This window comes from Arachis duranensis, chromosome 6 (assembly GCF_000817695.3).
Source record: "Arachis duranensis cultivar V14167 chromosome 6, aradu.V14167.gnm2.J7QH, whole genome shotgun sequence".
Taxonomy (NCBI): domain Eukaryota; kingdom Viridiplantae; phylum Streptophyta; class Magnoliopsida; order Fabales; family Fabaceae; genus Arachis; species Arachis duranensis.
This window is the reverse complement of record NC_029777.3, coordinates 98,473,050-98,479,906: the sequence shown is the minus strand read 5'-3', so window position 1 is coordinate 98,479,906 and position 6,857 is coordinate 98,473,050. Positions and strand designations below refer to the sequence as shown.

At 31.7% G+C, this 6,857-nt stretch overlaps 1 long non-coding RNA gene across 4 annotated transcripts in view; it reads right to left on the bottom strand.

The window, feature by feature from the left end:
* The window catches only part of LOC107495098 (uncharacterized), a 6,191-nt gene extending 2,052 nt beyond the window's left edge, over window positions 1–4,139 (bottom strand). For all 4 annotated transcript variants that reach the window (XR_008010302.1, XR_008010299.1, XR_008010300.1 and 1 more), the window contains exons 1-2: window positions 3,903–4,139; window positions 3,468–3,544 (exon numbers count right to left, since the gene is read on the bottom strand). This is a non-coding gene — a long non-coding RNA (uncharacterized LOC107495098). The remainder of the gene's footprint in view (window positions 1–3,467; window positions 3,545–3,902) is intronic.
* Between the last annotated feature and the right edge of the window lie 2,718 nt (window positions 4,140–6,857).

Below are 6,857 nucleotides of genomic sequence, written 5' to 3'. Positions count from 1 at the left end.
TTTTATAATATAGAAGATCAAAAGCTGATTCATTTTCTGTCATGCATGCATCATTGAATTCGGTTAGTTACATTATATAGATAGATGTATCAATTATATCATATAGAAATTCCCTTAAGAAGAATATGTTTACAGAAGTAACTTGACTCACAAAAACGAATAATAATTCCCATTCACTTTAACCCTGAAATTAAAATGTATATAGCTTTGTTTTATTACATCTATTATTGACTATAGAAATAGAGTTTAATTTTGATGGACTGACAGTGTAAAATATTTTATACAATTGTCCAATCTCATCCGTTCTTTTAGATGACCACTCATGTGGTCAATGTAAAAGGTAGTTATTTTTGCTAACATGACATTACGTAATTGGATGCACGTGTAAAACTGCCTTACATTGACAAAGCATAAAAAATAAATTCATAGAAATAACGTAAAAGCAACTAACAAAAAATGTAGAAGCCACATTATTAAAATAACAAACAGGCCATTACATTTTTGACAAATCATGAGCACGAATTCATTAGAAGTAGCCAGAACAAAAACAAATCCCAAACTACTGTCTCTCTTTCTTTCCTTCTTTCTTTTTTTCTTTCTTTCTTTATTATTCTCTTACGTATACCTTATGTTTGTTTCTTTGTTTCCAGGCATCCCCATCACTAATGTCATACACCATAAAACTTTTCTCATACAGAATCTTGATCCCTCAGTCACCATCATATTTCACCTTACTTGTCCCCACCATATTATGCTTCCAAATCCTTCTTCGCATTATACTTATTCCCCTTAAAAGACCTCAAATCCCATTAACTAACAAACAAGAACAAATAACCAACTCAACTGAAATCTAGAGCAACGCTGCATGTTTTGTAAAAGAATTTAAAAAAAAAAGGAATTGCTTAGTCTTCAATCTTAATGACATGTGTTATTCTTCACCAAATTGCAAGATATACAAAATGTAATTCAACACAAAATTATACACCAACTGAACAAAAGTCAGAACTATTCTTCTCTTCCTATCCCTTTAAGCCCTGTTTGAGAGAAATATAGAGATCATAAATCCCCATTCCCACCTTAAGCAACACATAACACTTTATTATGAGTCTTATGACCAAAGACTAATTGACCAAAATTCAATACTACAAAACCAGCATCACCACATTATTGATGATGATGAACTCTGAGCATAGGAGCCAGAAATTCTTTCATCCATGCCAAATCTACTTGCACTTAATTAACAGAATAGTATAGAAAATGAAATCTCTGTTGGACACTTTTTTCTAAACTGTAAAGGATAGTATAGAAGGACAAAACTAAGGATAAGTAGCTGAGAGAGTTAAAGAAAAAAGTACTCAAACTTAAAGAGAATAATAATAATAATGGTATTTGTGAAGAAACAATCCAAGTGTGATTTTTGATACAAGAAATGCTGTACTTAAGAGGAGAATGTGAACAAGTGTTGGCTAGATTTGGAGATCCTAGACAAACAACAACAACAACAAAGCCTTATCCCACTAAGTGGGGTCGGCTACATGAATCAAACGACGTCATTGTGCTCTGTCATGTATCATGTCTACAGAGAGACCGTTTACATGTAGATCTCGTTTGACCACCTCATGGATGGTCTTCTTAGGTCTTCCTCTGCCTTTCGCCCTTTGTCCATCTTCCATCTCATCCACCCTCCTGACTGGATGTTCTATCGGTCTTCTTCTCACATGTCCAAACCACCTGAGACCCGATTCAACCATCTTTTCCACAATGGGTGCTACTCCAACTCTCTCCCTTATATCTTCATTCCTTATTTTATCCAATCGCGTGTGACCACTCATCCATCTCAACATCTTCATCTCTGCCACACTCAGCTTATGTTCGTGCTCTCCTTTAGCCGCCCAACACTCCGTACCATACAGCATAGCCGGTCTTATAGCGGTGCGATAGAATTTACCTTTAAGTTTTAAAGGCACTTTTTTGTCGCATATAAAACCAGATGCACTCCGCCATTTTGACCAACCTGCTTGGATCCTATGATTTACATCATGTTCAATCTCTCCATTATCCTGTATGATGCACCCAAGATACTTAAAACTTTTAACTTTTCGTATGACTCTCCCATAAGGACGATATCATCGGCAAAAAGCATGCACCATGGCACAGGCTCTTGGATGTGCTCTGTGAGTACTTCCAAGACTAATGTGAAAAGGTATGGACTTAAGGATGATCCCTGGTGCAATCCTATACCAATAGGAAATTCCTCTTTTCTAAAACCTTCCATAAGACCTCCTTTGGTACCCTATCATACGCTTTTTCTAAATCAATAAACACCATGTGTAGATCCCTTTTATTACTACGATACCTCTCCATCATCCTTCTTAATAGGTATATCGCTTCAGTGGTAGATCTGTCTGGCATAAATCCAAATTGGTTCTCTGTTACTTGTGTCTCTTTTCTCAACCTCCGTTCTATCACCCTTTCCCATAACTTCATAGTATGACTCATAAGCTTAATCCCTCTATAATTTCCGCAACTTTGTATATCCCCCTTATTCTTGTAGATAGGTACTAAGGTGCTCTTTCTCCACTCATCAGGCATCTTCTTTGACCTTAAAATCTCATTAAAAAGCTTGGTTAACCAGTTGATGCCTTTTCCTCCAAGACCCTTCCAAACCTCAATCGGGATATTATCAGGTCCTAGAATACCAACAAAAAGAAAAAGGTTTATAGAAAGAAACAATTAATGCAAGAAGCAATACTAAAACCAAAACTATACAGTCTTTGTCTGCACTCTTAGATTGTGGAAAAGTTGTGATTCTTTCTTCCTTAACCTATATCTCTGTAGCAGAACAACCTGTTGGCTACAAAACTTTCTCTTCCTTTTTAGTTTTTCACCTTCAAGTGAGGCAGAGAAAGTGCAAAATGCATATCAGCGTGTGCACCAGGACGGGTAAAAAAGAAACTGAATGAGTGAAGAGCAATGAGGGAGTGGAGTGGAATTGGTTTGAGGTTTCATAAATTCGTAAATGTCATCACATGTCCTTGGTACTTAGTACTTACAAACGGATCAAACATACAAGAATATTACTATTGCCTAACAGTAATGCCAATTAAGGGCTTCTCACTTTAAATTAAATTAGCCAAAGCTCCAACCTCAACGGGTAAAAGGAAAGGGGAAGAAAAAAAATGAAACAATAATAGCATAAAATAAATAGTAACCAAATTAATGACTGAAATTTACTCTAGTATACTAATTAATTAATTAACCCTATTAAAGCATCAAAGTATATATAATCTGTAAAAACGAGAAACATTTTCGGTAGAAGAGAAGAGAGTGAGCAGTAGCATTTGCTGATAAGAGATTATTGCTAAGGTCTTCTAATTCCAAATATCAAGTAACTAAATATTCCTAAGAAATATTGCTAGAGCCGTAACACCAAAGCAAAAGTTTTCCAAAGATAGTATTGTTGTTACCTATGGGGAGTGATTAGTGAAATACTCAGTGAGACAGCTAGTTATCTCTGCAGTTGAAAGCCCAACTATGCTTATCCCTGCACCAGAAAATGATGCCAACCAGCATTATTCATCACATGAAACTCCAAGAGAAAATACTACATATTAAGGCAGTAACATATATATCTAATATAATTAACCAAGCCTATGAATTAGGTTAATTATTATTTCGTTATACTAACCAACAAGCAAATTAAAGTTCTATTTGGGCGGAACAGAGCACAAAGATTAAAGAAGTACAGTTGAATTTAATTAGTTTAATCTTTTCATCTGAAAAATCTAATAAAATAGAACGATGAAGAAAGAAATATAGAAAATCGAACTAGTCCATATTGTTAATAGATCAAGTCATGAATATTCAATAATCAATTAATCAGAAATGAAGATCACAGCTACCGAGACTGGGTGAGAAGAGAGCACAGAAGCAGCAGAGAAGAGATGAGAGAGAGGTTCGAATGGGGAGAGGGAGTGAGTGCGTGTAAGACAGAGCGAAAGACTTTGGGAGAAGATTAGGGATTCGGGTGAATAAAGAATGGGGTGTGTGTTGGTGGTTTAAACAATCCAGAAGAAGAGTAGCTGTTGGTGGATGAACAGCACCAAGAGGATGATGATAGAATTCGTTACCTTTTTTACTTTAATTTTGATGCACTCTAAAATAGAGAGTAATGATACATGAGAGTAAACAGTTAAATTGGTCCTGAAAGATCAGATAATTTTTAATTTAGTTTTTTTAAAAAAATTTTAATCTAATTCATTTTTAAAAGATTTTAGTTTAGTCACGGTAGTATTTCCGTCACTTTTTACATTAACAAAATAATATGATACATTAAGAGACATATAAGTATTAAAACGCTATCATTTTTAAGAGTGAGAGATTGAAACTACGTCGCTTTGATCTCTCTCATTTCCATTCACTCACAAGTCACAATAACACACAAGATGAAGAGTCTCTCTCCTCCCTTTTCCACGTCGCTGAGAAGATGAAGAAGTCTTCATTCTTGTTGCCGATTGAAGCATCCGGTGCAGCGTCCTGTTTTTCTCACAAGATTCTCCTTCTCACTTCCTTTTTGACGTCCTTGAGGAGAAGATGAAGAAGCCTTCATCATTGTCGTCGATTGAAGTATCCGGCGCAGCGTGTTTGCAAGTTCGCCATTGAAGAGTGATTTCGCAGTTATTGAAGACGTGACCGACGATCATTTTTGTTGTTGTTTAAGGTTTTATTTTGTTTTGACTACTAAACTTGTTTTTAGGATTGTGCCGTTGAAAAATTTTATTTCTTGTTAATGCTTTTTGTTGAAATTGAAAATCAATTGTGAAATTAGGGTTTTGTTCTTTGTTGATTCATGAAAATTGATCAAGAGTTCTGTTCTTTTGAATATTAAAAGAGCACTAGTTACCAATTTCACTGATAATTATTTATGTTTAGTGTTTGTTTTGTTGATTGGTTTTGGGATCGCTTTTTTTTTTGCGGAATTCAATTTTGTGGAAGGGACGTTTTTTCATTTATTTTGTCTGTTACTGAACTTCTTTTTAAGATTATCCCATTGTCAGGGACGGACATACGGGGAGCGAATAGAGGTCTCGGCCCCCAACTTTTTTAAAAAAAGATTAATAGTAATAAGTTATTAAGTATGATTTAATTTTTAAAAAAAATTATTTAGTATTTAGTTTATTATAAATAAAAGTCTAATCTAACTTAAATATTAATGATTTCTAATATCTAAAAAGTAAGTAATAATATTAAAAAAATTTGAAAAGATATTATTACTAATATTTTTAAATTAAATAAAATTTTTCAAATCTCATAAAGTGGATTTTTTTCTTCTTGTGAGCGTTCTTCTTGATTCATTTGCTATTAGTTCTCTATGTTTCAACTACTACAACTGAGAGATCTTTTTCAACTATGAATGTTGTGAAGAATAACTTAGAAACAAAATGAAAGATGAATTTCTTGCTAATTATCTTTTAATTATATTAAAAAGAAAATTGCTGAAAATTTGACACAGATTCCATTATCGATGAATTTTATGATACGAAAAATCGACCACTTTGTTAATAAAGAATACATACATATTTTTTGTATTTTAAAATATATACTCTATCGGTATATTTTTTAATACATTTTACATTATATAATTTTTTGCATAATTTTTTAATATTATATATGTTATTAGCCCCCATGATAATATTTCTGGATCCGTCTATGGCCATTGTTAAATTATATTTCTTGTTGGTGTTTTTTGGCTGAAATTGAAAATCGTTTTAAGGATTAAGATTTCGTTATAGTAGCTTAAACATTTTCAATAGCTAAAAGTTGATTAATTCCACCACCGTGACCTCCATCTTCACGAACCATCATGCCGGCGACCTCAAATTTTGCCATCTATTTGGGAATTAGAGTTTGTCATTTAGGGATTGATTTGACCAAATTTCACAAAAATATTGTGTTGGCTACCAAGGATGTACAAGAATATGACGTGCTATGTCACTTTCCGTTAACGTAAAAAGTGACGGAAAGACTAACGTGACTAAATTAAAATTTTTTGAGGATGAATTTGACTAAAAAAATCTTTCGAGGATAAAATTGGAGATTGCGTAATTTTTGAATGACTAATTTGACTCTTTACTTATGATATGGCAGTAAACATTATGTCATTATCATTTTTATTAATATTTAACTGGGGATAATTTGTACTTATATTTATAAAAAAATTGTATAAAAAATATATTAAAATTTATACACATAAATTAATATAGTTTACATCTATATTTTTTTAAAATTTATATACATGAATTAATAAAATTTATTTATTAAAAATAATTGATTACTTGTACTGTCGATAATGATTAAAAATACTAAAAATTGTTGTCCTAAAAGTTTTTTATAATTTTATTCATGCATCTAATTACATATTACCATATTACTAAAAACAACTATATTTTTTATTAACTACATGAATAGTAATAAAAAGAGAGAAATGCTTAAGGTTAGCAGAATTCATTATTTTTTACTATTATTTTTAGATATCAATTCAATTCTTTTAATATAGTAATTTAATAACATATTAATAACTCACACTTTTAAATATTGATGACTAATTACAAAAACAATATTTTTTTGACTTGCCAAAAACAATATATTCTACCAATCTTCTAACATTCCTCATAAAAAAAAATAAATATAATTAAATAATTATATAAAATATTTTATCTCTTACTATATTGGAATTCAACTCAACTTTTTTTGTTTTTACTTATTTTGTTGCCTTTAATTTTTTTTATATAATTTATACAAATAGGTAAATAACTAAATATCATATAATTTAAAAAAATACTAAATAAATAAGTTAT